Source organism: Nycticebus coucang, chromosome Y, assembly GCF_027406575.1.
Source record: "Nycticebus coucang isolate mNycCou1 chromosome Y, mNycCou1.pri, whole genome shotgun sequence".
NCBI classification, from domain to species: domain Eukaryota; kingdom Metazoa; phylum Chordata; class Mammalia; order Primates; family Lorisidae; genus Nycticebus; species Nycticebus coucang.
Window position 1 is genome coordinate 8,684,565 of NC_069805.1, and position 13,289 is coordinate 8,697,853.

General features: G+C 39.7%; 2 pseudogenes across 1 annotated transcript; both read right to left on the reverse strand.

The window, feature by feature from the left end:
* Positions 1-6,970: 6,970 nt before the first annotated feature.
* Positions 6,971-7,572, reverse strand: LOC128578981 (PRELI domain containing protein 3B-like; annotated as a pseudogene).
* A 678-nt stretch (positions 7,573-8,250) lies between these two features.
* Positions 8,251-10,308, reverse strand: LOC128579095 (polyadenylate-binding protein 1-like; annotated as a pseudogene). Its single transcript, XR_008378040.1, has 2 exons — positions 9,880-10,308; positions 8,251-9,601 (listed from the first exon to the last, which is right to left on the reverse strand). The product of XR_008378040.1 is annotated as a polyadenylate-binding protein 1-like (transcript).
* Positions 10,309-13,289: the final 2,981 nt, after the last annotated feature.

Below are 13,289 nucleotides of genomic sequence, written 5' to 3' on the forward strand. Positions count from 1 at the left end.
AAATAGCAGTTAGCTATGGTGATGTCAGGGCACTCTACACAGGGGGAAGTTGTCGGAATCTGTCTCAAGTTAATGGAAATGACAACATTGGTAGGATGGAAAAGTATGCCTTCCATGTAAATCCATAGTAGTCTGTGTGTGAGCCGGGAGATAAGATTGACTGTCTCTCAAATACTCTCATGACGTGGGTATTTTCTTATGATGTGAGCCTTTTGAACACCTCAAGTTTTGGAAAACTTCTTGAAGTAGCTTCATTGAAATAAGTAGTTCGGCTTTCAAAGCATACAATTCAGTTTTTTTGTAGTATAGTCACACCATTGTACAGCTATTTTTAGATTCTAGTGCTGCCCTAGAATGTTATACACTAAGAATCCAAGGCCAAAGGTTAGACAGTGATTTCATGGACCTGACAGATCATACAATTCTCAGTTCTACTTTACTTGAGATTTTATTTCATTCTTAAGAACAAGCTTGTTTTGGACAGGAGGTGTGTATTGAAGTAGTACCATGAACCCCATGAATGCATCAATGTACAAAGTTATGATTTAGTAAAACATAATTAAAAAAATAAAAGCTTAAGTATAATAGAATTTCTAAAATAAATAATAAAATACCCCCCACACACACACACATGCACAAACCAACCAACCAACAAAGGTGTTCATCATCTAAAAAGACCAGAATTACCCTGATAATTCAAGCAAAGTAGACATGTTTAAGACCTTTGAAACTATGACTAAATTGAGTCTGTAGTTCAGCATAGTAAATTTGTAAGCTTCTCTCCAATGCATATTTTGTGGTAGGTGTCAAATAGTTCCTTGAAATAGCAATCCAGGTGTGTTGCCTGGGGAAATAGGGTAGGGGGTCAGCCACATATAATAAGCATGGTGAGTTAGAAAATGGCCCTTGCCAAACCAAAAAAAAAAAAAAAAAATTGCTTTGTATTGTTGTGGGCTCTTGTAGTCCTAGCTAATTGGGAGGCAGAGGTAAAAAAATCTCTTAACCTCAGGAGTAGGACGTTACTATAGGCTTTGATGCCATGGCACCCTACAGAGGGTGACAAAGCAAAGTCTGTCTCCAAGAAAGAAAAAAAAGCACACACACAAAAATAATATCCTACTTAAGTGACTCAATGTCATTATGTTAGCTGTGATGCAGCCTGAGTCACACTGCTCTACAAAATCTCAACTTTTGTGTCTATTAGTACCAGGAATCTCTACTATCAATAGAATCAATAAGGCATAAATGGGAGCTCATTTCTCTGTATGTGGATAGATGGCTAAGAAGTATCCAGGTTAAAAACCTTGAGGAATACCAGCTGAAATGAGCAGAAAATCTCTCTTAGTATCTTTGACCAAGCCTGTATCCCAGGACATTACAGGATGAAGTCACTACATGATCACCATCGATGACATCACAATGGGTGTTACCCTGGGTTACTTGTATTATGCTTAACCTTATTCCTGGTAAGCATGTGTAGTGGCTATCCGGGTTTGTCTTTGGGTTCAAACTGTTATAAAAGCATGGGATTATGTTCTCTACACTCAATTACTTTTTTCAAAAGTTTGTATATCCTGCCAAGGGATTGAACAACCCTTACTTTCCTTTTCATGTCATGAATTTCTAAGCAAGTGAAAGAGATGGTGTATACCTAGACCTGCCTGGGATGTTACAAAAGAACCCATGCCTAAAAATCAGACAGTGATTTTCCAGCTATGTCTGACAGGTATGTCAAATATCTCTCTTATACTTTTCCTGAGATTTTTTCTTCTCTAGAATAGGTTTGTTTCAGACAGTTGCTGTCCTAGTGAAGGTCCTCTCTCTAAATCTGGTTAGGCAAAGTGTCCAATAGTGTACTCTGTACCTGAAGTTATTTTTTCTGATCCTTGGATATATCAGCCTATCTGGAAAGTTTCAACATTCCTGACTTCTGGGCCATTTGTGTCCAAACTTTTGGATTCTTGTCCACATAGGAAGTAGAAGAGTTACTTTGGACCACACATTCAATACAGAATCAATAATGAAACCTGATAAGCAAAAAAGAGATATGGTCATAATTGTGATGATATTTGACACCAAAGATAGGCAAAACAGTTCTGACATAATTCCTTTGTGTCACTGGGGCCTAAGGAATTCACACTCCTCAAAGCTCCTCAAAGTCCCTTAAGTATAGCTCAATGACTTTTGCCACACATGACTATAACATTTGGTTGTGATGGGAGGCCTATTTTCTCTGATCCCCTGAGCTCAGGGGTTCAAGACAAGGATGAGCAACAGCAAGACACCCTCAACCTCAATCACACCCCCAGATAGTACTAAAATAGAAAAGGTTGTCAAGGGTTGTGGCCCTTGTCTTTAGTTCCAGCTACTCCAGAGGCTGAGGCAGGAGAATTCCTTCATTCCAACAGTTAGATTTGGCTGATTCCATGACAGTCTTGCCTGGAAAACACTGTGAAAGTAAATCTCATGAAAAATAATGAAAGAAGGACAGAAAGAGGGAGAGAGAGAGAGAGAGATAAGAAAGAAAGAAAGAAAGAAGGAAGGAAGGAAGGAAGGAAGGAAGGAAGGAAGGAAGGAAGGAAGGAAGGAAGGAAGGAAGGAAGGAAGGAAGGAAGGAAGGAAGGAAGGAAGGAAGGAAGGAAGGAAGGAAGGAAGGAAGGAAGGAAGGAAGGAAGGAAGGAAGGAAGGAAGGAAGGAAGGAAGGAAGGAAGGAAGGAAGATTCCAAGAGCTGAGGTAGGAGAAGAGGTCAGTAGGCAGATGAAATATGGAGCCAGTTAAAGAGGAGATTTATTGTGGCCCCTGAGGGGGAAATGATTCATGACAAGCGGGTTTGGGGTTCGTTCATGAGGATATTGGCAGTCAATCTGATAGGTAGGTTTTCTCCAGATAAGTCTGCCCACTGGGTTCAGATTGATTGAGCAAAGAAATATTGGCCCAGACTAAAGGAGTTCAACAGAAGTGGTGGTGGGTATCCTGTGGATCTTTTAGGGTGCATAGGAAAAGCCCAACTTGAGTCAAGAATTCATTGTATGTGCATTTTCCAGTGAATACAAGAATCTAGATATTGAAGGATCAGATTTAGGTAAAATCAAAAAGATTTATTAATACAGTTTGTAGGAAAACAATTTTCCTATTAGAAAATAATTTCTAATCTAGGAGAAATGTTTCAACTCTACATACGTGGTCTAAAGTAAAAATGAGGAGTATTTTCCCTACAGATGTTTTTATCCATTTACATATTGAGACAGAATCTCATTTTTTTGTCCTGGGTAGAGTGCCCTTGTATCATATCTCACAGCAACCTTCAAGTGTTGTCATCTAGTGAACATATTACCTCAGCTGGGACTCCTCTCACCTACACAACATCTGACCATTTTTTATTTTTCAGATATGGGGATCTCACTAGTGCCCAGGCTGGTCTCCAATTTAGAAACTCAAGCAATCCAACTGACAAGGCCTCACAAAGTGCCAAATTGACAGGCATATAGTACTACCACTGGCTACCAACCATAATTTGAAAAAATATCCCAAATTCAAGTTGTGGAGTGGTGTCTCACAACTGTAATGCTAACACTCTGGGAGGCAGAATTAGGTGATCCAAAGTAACTAGGCACTATTTGGGGGCACGTGGATTCCAGAAGCTCAGGAGGCTGAGGATATTGGACCTTTTGACCCAGCAGTTTGAGATTGCAGTTAGCTATGATGATGTCAGGGCACTCTACCCAGGGGGAAGTTATCAGACTTGTCTAGAGAAAAAAGAAAATGACAACTTTAGTAGGATGGAACAATGTGCCTTCCATGTTTATTCATGGTAACCTGTGTGTTAGCAGAGAGATAGAGTTGACTATCTTCCAAGTACCTTTTGCCCTATGTACTTTTTATGCTATGGACATTTTGAACATCTCAAGATTTGGAAAGTGTCTTCAAGTAGCTTCACCCTTTCAAAGTATACAATTCCAGGTTCCTTACTATAGTCACACAATTATACACCTATCATCACAATCTAATTTTAGAACTTTGTCTTCTCCTCCTACACAAATAATGTCAATATCTACTAGCAGTCACTTTCACTTCCCCACCACTCTCTCATGCCTCCCCCTTACTCCCAGCAGACAATTGGCCTTGTCTTGATGTTTTCTTCTGTGTTCTGTCATGCTCTTTGTGGTCTTTTGTAAGTGGCCTTATTCCCTTATCATAATGATGTTACAGTTCATTTCTATTGTAACATAAATGTGCACTTCATTCCTTTTTATTGTTGAAAAACATTTCATTGTGTGAATATAACAATTTATATGTATCTACTCATCATTAAATTTCATTAGTAGTCTTGAAGACATTCCCTTCTCCTCTAAGATTTTTTTTTCTTTTGTTGTTGTTGTTGCAGTTTGTCTAGGACTGGGTTTGAACCCACCACGCTTGTCATTTGTGGTTGGCAACCTAATCATTGAGTACCAGGCACCTCCCCTCATTTAATATTTTTATATTTTTTTATTAACAAGATATTTTGCCTCTTTTAAAAGCCTTTTCTGTGTCTCTTGAAGGAGTTGTGTGGTTTTCTTTATTGCTTCTACTAATGTAGTGTTTTCTATTAGTTGATTTTCCCATAATGAGCTGGACCTGCAATCCTGGTATTATATTCAATTTGGGATTTGTGTAAAATATTTTGTGTGCTACTGGAGTTTTCCTGCACCTGTGCAGTATCATAATTTTTTTATTAAGTCATTTGTACATTAATCATGAATACATAAGTACTTATATCCTACTAATTAATATAGCCTTTACCTCATTTTCCCAATTACACTGTTAAGACATTTGTTCTGTACATCTGATAGATCTAACTTGTACTTGCAATATGCTCCATAGGTGTGATCCCCCTATTAACCGTCTATCGACCCACCCCCAACCATTTTCCTCCTCCTTCCCTTCCCTCCTATATCCTAGGCATTCATCGTGATTCATCTTCTGTATAAAAGTGTGAGTGCTTTATTTGATCAAGTCCCAGTAGTGTATTTTTGAAGCTGCTTCAATTGCCCGGGGGTCCTCCTCATAAAATAAGTAAACCAAGCAAACAGCCCTCAGAATGGGAGAAGATATTTGCAGGCTATGTCTCCGTCAAAGGTTTAATGACCAGAATTCACAAAGAACTCAAACACATTAGCAAGAAAAGAACAAGGGATCCCATTGCAGGCTGGGCAAGGGATTTGAAGAGAAAATTCTATGAAGAAGACAGGTGCATGACCTTCAGACATATGAAAAAATGATCATTACCTTTAATTATCAGAGAAATGCAAATCAAAACTACTTTGAGATATCATCTAACTCCAGTGAGACTAGCCTATATTACAAAATCCCAAGACCAGAGATGTTGGCACGGATGTGGAGAAAAGGGAACACTTTTGCACTGCTGGTGGGAATGCAAATTAATACATTCCTTTTGGAAAGAGATATGGAAAACACTTAGAGATCTGCAAATATATCTGACATTCAATCCTGTAATTCCTTTATGAGCATATACCCAGAAGACCAAAAATCACATCATAACAAAGACATTTGCACCAGAATGTTTATTGCAGCCCTATTCATAATTGCTAAGTCATGGAAAAAGCCCAAGTGCCCATCAATCCACGAATGGATTAATAAATTGTGGTACATGTACACCATGGAATATTATGCAGCCTTAAAGAAAGATGGAGACTTTACCTTTTTCATGATTACATGGATGGAGCTGGAACATATCCTTCTTAGTAAAGTATCTCAAGAATGGAAGAAAAAGTATCCAATGTACTCAGCCCTACTATGAAACTAATTTAGGGCTTTCACATGAAAGCTATAACCCAGTTACAACCTAAGAATAGGGGGAAGGAGGAAAGGGAGGGGAGGGAGGGGGTTATGAGTAGAGGAAGGGGGATGGGTGGGATTACACTAGCAGTGCATCTTACAAGGGAATATGTGAAACTTGGTAAATGTGGAATGTAAATGTCTTGGCACAGTAACTGAGAGAATGCCAGGAAGGCTATGTTAACCAATGTGATGAAAGTATGTCAAACGGTCTGTGAAGCTAGTGTATGATGCCCCATGATCATATCAACGTACAGAGCTATGATTTAATAAAAAAAAATAATAAAAGTGTGAGTGCTTATAAATTGGTTTTATAGGGGCACTGGGTATATTGGATGTTTTTTTTTTTTTTCCATTTTTCCTGAGATACTTTACTAAGAAGATTATTTTCTAGCTCTATCCATTTAAACATAAAAGAGGTAAAGTCTAATTTTGTTTTTACAATAAAATCATGCTTTTTTGGAGCCATATATTTCTTTAGAGGTAATTTTCATGCCAAAAATATTTAAGTACAAAACTAAAACACTGTGATTTTTAATGTGGTTTATAGCAGAGCAAGTTATTTTTATACAAAATACTATTTTTTTTAAAGTCCATAATTTCTCCTTGTAAAGTGAGTTCCGTCATGTAGCTGCTGAAGTTTCCAGCAGCAGGTGATCGTGTATATGGAAGAGGCAGCTCTGCTTTGCTCTGCGGTTGGTCCAAAGACAGGTAGAGCTCCAGTGCATAAAAGGCCTTAAAATTCTACCTTAAGAGATTAAATGTCAATACCAATTTCCAAATACTTAAAAAAACTGTTAAATTTTCACATAGATACTGGAACCCTCAAAATTAGACAGTCATTTCAAACAACACTAATTTCAGTTGATCCCTTTTATTTAGAAGCCCTGAATCTCTGTTTTGATGAAAAGTCACATAGCCTTACATCAGATTATTAAAAAAAAATACCTAAAATATAGTTGTATTTTTTTTTTTTTTTTTTTTTGGCCGGGGCTGGGTTTGAACCCGCCACCTCCGGCATATGGGACCGGCGCCCTACTCCCTGAGCCACAGGCGCCACCCTAGTTGTATTTTTTAAATAACAAATAAATATATTGTGAGCTTGTAGAGACCTGGGGCACCCAACATTATCTAAAGACTTTCATTATCATTTTCTACAAATATTTCCACTGCCATCAGAGTCCTTATGCTTCCTCTTGCTGAAGCTGTCAGTTTTTCAATCTCAGCATTGAATTTATGTATTACCCATTCCATTGCTTCTTGGCCTTTACTAGCATTTGAAGATATGGTACTTGTCATCAGTCCTTCATGGTAATTGCTAAGGATGACTCCTTTCACAGAGATTATGGCTTCTTGAGTCAAAATAGTATTTTCTGGGTCCCGAGGATTGGTTTGTATATAAGTCTCTGATGTACTGAAACCATATTTGTAAATGAAATATGAGTAGATTTAATTTCCATTGTCTTCTCTACAGGATCAATAACAGAATGTTCCTGCATGTATGTTTTGGTTCTTGCTGCACCAATACCAGACTTCACAATGGAAGGCAGTCCCCATTCTGTGCTGAGAAGTCTATGGCTGTGCAACCACCCCCCAGAGTGATGTATGTGTCTGTCAAACACATCAACCTCAACCACACTTTGATTCATATGGTTTTGGTATTTCTGCATCAAACCTGTTGTAACAGTTTCCCATCTGTCCTTAAAGATGTGTTCCGAAATCCATAACTTCATGGTGCCAGGAGCATGTGTGATGTCCGGGCAGTGCTAGGTGACAATAAGGCAAAGAGGCTATACTTGCCTCCATCCCAACTCCAGAACCCCAGCCACCTAAGCAGCTGCCTTCGGTGTCTTTTAATGCTGCATAGTATTTCATGACAAATATATATATATATATATATTTTCCTATTAACAGTGTAATAATATATACACACACACACACACATATAATGTATATCCTAACTTATTACACTGTTTAAGGAATTTCTATTAAAGCAATAATTTTATAATACAAATTACATTTCCTTGCTCAGTGATCAATTCTGTTACTTAAAACAGAAGTGACATTCTGAGCTATGCCACAGTAAAGAATTATAAAATTAAAGAAAGGAATGCTTTAAATTTTTGTACTTTGCTGAAAATTCTTTTTCCCAGAGTATATAAAACATTAATTTGTTTTTATATTTTACTATTTTTTGTGGGATTTTTTGTTGTTTTTAAATCAATAAGTAATCTAGGACTAGCATTTTATCTGCTAGTCCAGGCATTTGCTAGGTACATAAGGTTCAAAGTTTCCTTTCCTTTTTTACTTATTTTATGTTTTGCAATGTTTTTTTCCATAATATTTCAGTTTTTAAATGTTTAGATATTTTTCTTCAGTGAAGCACAAGTTTCTTTTCATGGTCTCTGATTAATTTTAAACAGTTGCAACACCAGTGGCACTGTTAACTGCTTTCTGGGCAGCCTCTTTAGCTTCGTGGGCTTGTAGTACAGATACTGCTTCATCAACCTTAGAACGGAGAGACTTTGGAGATTCAAGCATACAAAGAAGTTCTGAATTATCAGTCTCCAACAGCATGCCAGTGATTTTACCAGCAAGAGTAGGGTGCATGGCTTGAATATAGCTGGTCAACCAATATTTGCTTTTGCTCTTGATGGGGGGCAGATGCCAACATGGAAGCAGTCAAGGGTTCCTGACCTTGTATATGAACAGAAGGCTGCTTCTTTGTAACTTGTGGCTATGCATTAATATGTTGCTGAGGATTGCAGACTCTGGCAGCGTATTTGTACTGTGGAACCATGCGAACAGCAGGAGTAGCTGCAGCAGCAGCAGCTGTAGGACATGGACCCATTGTCTGTGTTGATGTGTTAGCAACAGGCTGTGTTGACATGACTCGTGGAACCTGGGAAGAAGCTCGTCTCATAGTACTAAATGGTGGTCTAGGAGCGGCTGGGCAGTTAGCACCAGGCATATTTTGGAATGGATGAGGTCTGGCACACTGAGCAGTCCAGGGAGGACTTGGTCTTAGTTGAGCAATTTGGCTGGGAGGATAGTATGAAGCACGGTCCTGAGTCTGTGGGATAGCTGCCATGAAGTAATCTGAGGGAGGTGCTGGATGGTAGGGCTTGATTATAGGATTGGGCACAGCTGGTACATTTGCCATTCTCTGCATATACTGGTTAGTGAGGTAAGCCTGGCACTCTTCTTTGTGCTGTGCTAAAGCTACATACAATGGCTTGGTGACCACAAGTCTACCATTCATTTCTGCAACTGCTTTAGTGGCTTCTTCTGTGGAGGAGAAACATACAAAACCAAATCCTTTGCTCCCACAACATTCAATCATAACCTTTGCACTAGTGATTATAACAAATGGAGAAAACTCTTTCCAGAGACGTTCATCATCCATACCATCATCAAGATTTTTCACGAAAAGTTTGACACCCTGGAATCTGGAGATTCTATCTTGCTTCATCTGTTAAAATTTATGCTTAAGTTCTGACATTCCACTTTTTTTCTGAGCTCGACCATCATATATTTGTTTTCCATTGAGCTCTTTTCCATTCATTTCATCCACAGCTTTCTGTGCATCTTCATGCCTTTGGAAGCTTACAAATAGAAATCCTTTGAATTTTCCACTTTCATCAGTCATTACTTTCACACTTAAGGCAGGTCCAAACTTGCCAAAGAGATCCTTAAGGCGCTCGTCATCCGTGTCGTCTCCAAAATTCTTGATGTAACCATTGGTGAAATCTTTTTCCCTAGCTCTAAGTTCTGCTTCTCTTTCTTTTTTTTTTTTTTTTTTTTTGTAGAGACAGAGTCTCACTGTACCGCCCTTGGGTATAGTGCCATGGTGTCACACGGCTCACAGCAACCTCTTAACTCTTTGGCTTACGGGATTCTCTTGTCTCAGCCTCCCGAGCAGCTGGGACTACAGGCGCCCGCCACAACGCCCGGCTGTTTTTTGGTTGCAGTTTGGCCGGGGCTGGGTTTGAACTTGCCACCCTTGGCATATGAGGCTGGCGCCCTACTCACTGAGCCACAGGCGCCGCCCTCTGCTTCTCTTTCTTTACGAGACTTAAATCATTCAACGAATACTTTTCTATCATTTAGAAGCATCCCATTCATTTTTTCAATAGCTCTTTCAGCTGCTTCCTGTGTCTCAAAGTGTACAAATCCATAGCCCTTGGAAACATTTTCATCACAAACCACCTTACATGAGAGGATGTTACCAAAAGCAGAAAAAGTATCCTACAGTGCTTTATTATCGATGGATTTGCTCAAATTTTTAATGAATATGTTGCCTACTCCACTTTTGCAAAGTTATGGATCACGCTGACACCACATCATGCGAACTAGCTTGCCCTTAATAACAGCAAAATTCATGGTGTCCAAAACGCGCTCTGCGTCTGCGGGCTGCTGGACGTTGTTTAGCCCAAGGAGCGGTCGTTGATCATGTCCTTGTAGACCTGGATGGAGAGGATGGGCCCAGCTGGGCTGAACTCCTAGAGTATCGCCTCACTCGCATCGGGGTGTAGGTACTCTAGGTAGATCGAGGCCAAGGGGTAGCTGGGGGCGCTGGGGTTTGTCTTCGCAGGGCCACAGGCAGCTACCTTTCCTGAGAGGAGAGGTAGTGCTGCAGCCCAGGGCGGAGCCTGGGGGAGGGGCGCGGTGGGGCAAGCACAGAGGGACAAAAGTCAACCAGAATTGAAAACTACTCAAAGGCATGGAATATTATGCAACCTTAAAAAAAGATGGAGACTTTACCTCTTTCGTGTTTACATGGATGGAGCTGGAACATATTCTTCTTAGTAAAGTATCTCAAGAATGGAAGAAAAAGTATCCAATGTTCTCAGCCCTACTATGAAACTCATTTAGGGTTTTCACATGAAAGCTATAACCCAGTTACAACCTAAAAATATGGGGAAGGGGGAAAGGGAGGGGAGAGTAGGGAGAGGTGGGTAGAGGGAAGGGGATTGGTGGGATTACACCTGCCGTGCATCTTACAAGGGTATATGTTAAACTTGGTAAATGTGGAATGTTAGTGTCTTGGCACAGTAACTGATGTGAAAGTGTGTCAAACGTTCTGTGAAGTTAGTGAATGATGTCCCATGATCATATCAATGTACACAGCTATGATTTAATAAAACACACACACAAAAAAAAAAAAAAAGAAAGAAAGAAAGAAAACCACTCAAAGGCAACAGAACAGGGTCGGTCTGATGCCCCTGGCTGCCAACCAGGAGCAAGGGTGGCGGTGTCAGTTAGGGCCACAGGAAGGCCTCGGTCTCTTGGTTCCTTCTTGGAGCTGCTGCCAGGCAGCAAGCAGGTGGAAGAGTCTCAGTTGCTTCACCGGGTTATTTTATAAAAGACGAAGAAAAAAAAAATCTGTGGAGGGGAAGACTCGGATTTTTTGTAATTTTTTGGGGGGGGTATTTTAAAAGAATTTTTCAATTTTTTTCTTTTAGACTTTTAAAATAATAAATGTGTGTTCCAAGGCCAGAGCACACACTCAGCACTAATCCCTGGGGAGAAGGGGCTATATCTTAATTTATTAATCCTTTCATGGTTCGGTGAACACTTGGGCTTCTTCCATGACTTGACAGTTATAAATTGAGCTGCAAAGAACAATCTGGTGCAAATATCTTTGCTGAAAAATGATTTTCGGGGGGGCGGCTGTGGCTCAACGGAGTAGGGCGCGGGACCCATATGCCGGAGGTGGCGGGTTAAAACCCAGCCCCTCCCAAAAATAACTGCAAAAAAAAAAAAAGAAAAATGATTTTTGTTCTTTTACATATACACCTAGAAGAGGAATTGCAAGATCAAACAGCAGTATACGTTTAGATTCCTGAGTGTTCTCTAAACTTCCTTCCAAAAGGATTGTACTAGCTTGCATTCCCACAAGGAGTGCAGAAGTGTTCCCTTTTCTTAACATTCACGCCAACATCTGTGGTTTTGGGATTTTCTGACCTGGGCTACTCTCACTGAAGTTAGATGGTATCTCAGAGTAGTTTTGATTAGCATTTCTGTGACAATTAATGATTAATTATGACCATTTTTTCACGTGTCTGTAGACCATGGCACTGTCTTCTTCAGAAAAGCTTCTTTTCTTGTCTCTTGCCCACAATGAAATGAGATCACTTTTTCTTTTCTTTTTTTTTTGTAGAGACAGAGTCTCACTGTACCGCCCTCCGGTAGAGTGCCGTGGCGTCACACGGCTCACAGCAACCTCCAACTCTCGGGCTTACGCGATTCTCTTGCCTCAGCCTCCCGAGTAGCTGGGACCACAGGCGCCCACCACAACGCCCGGCTATTTTTTTTTCCGTTGCAGTTTGGCCGGGGCCGGGTTTGAACCCGCCACCCTCGGCATATGGGGCCGGCGCCCTACGGTTCTCTGTGGATTCTGGTTATTAGACCTTTGTTGGAAATATAACTTGCACAAATCTGCTCCCATTCTGAGGTCTATTTGCTTTACTTAGTGTGTTCTTGGCAGTGCAGAAACTTTGTAATTTGATTACATCACAGTGATGTATTTTTGATGTTGCTTCAATTGCTAGGATGTCTTCCTTACAAAGTGTTCTCCAGGGCAATTTTCTCAAGTGCCTGCACTCTCTGCAGTAATTTTTATAGTTTCATGTCTGAAGTTTAAGTCCTTTAACCAGTGAGAGTAAATTTGTGTTAGAGGAGAAAGGTTTGTGTCCAGGTTCAGTATTCTACAGGTCGCCAGCCAAATCACCCAGCACCATTTTCAAAATAGGGAATATTTTCCACAATATATATTTTTGAGAGGCTTATGAAAAATCAAATGATGGTAAGTGTCTGGGTTTACCTCTATGTCTTCATTCTGTTCCGTACATCAACCTCTCCAATTTTGTTCCAGTACCATGCTATTTTAATGACTATCCATTTACAGTATATGCTGAAGTCTGGAAGAGTGATACCTCCTGATGTTTTTATTTCTGAGTAATGTCTTACCTATTTGAAGTTTTTTTTTGTTTCCTTAGAAAACGAAATAGTGATTTTCCAGGTCTTTATACTATGACAGAGATGATTTCATAAGGATCACAATAAATCTGTAGATTGCTTTAGGTAGCATAGATATTTTAACAATGTTGATTTTTCACAGCCATGAACATGGTATATTATTCCATTTGTTAACATCTTCAACTATTTTCTTTCTCAGAGTTTCATAAGTTCTCTTTATAGAGATCTCACATCCTTAGTTACATACACTCCCAGATATTTCAACTTCTTTGGGACTATTGTAAAGGGAATAGAGTCCTTGATTATATTTTCCTCTTGACTATTGTTGGTGTATATAAAGGCCTCAGATTTGTCAATTTAATTTTGTATCCTGAGACATTGCTATAATACTTGATCACTTCTAGCACTTTTGTAGTTGAGTCCCTGGGGATTTCCAGATATACAATCATATCATCTGCAAAGAGTGGCA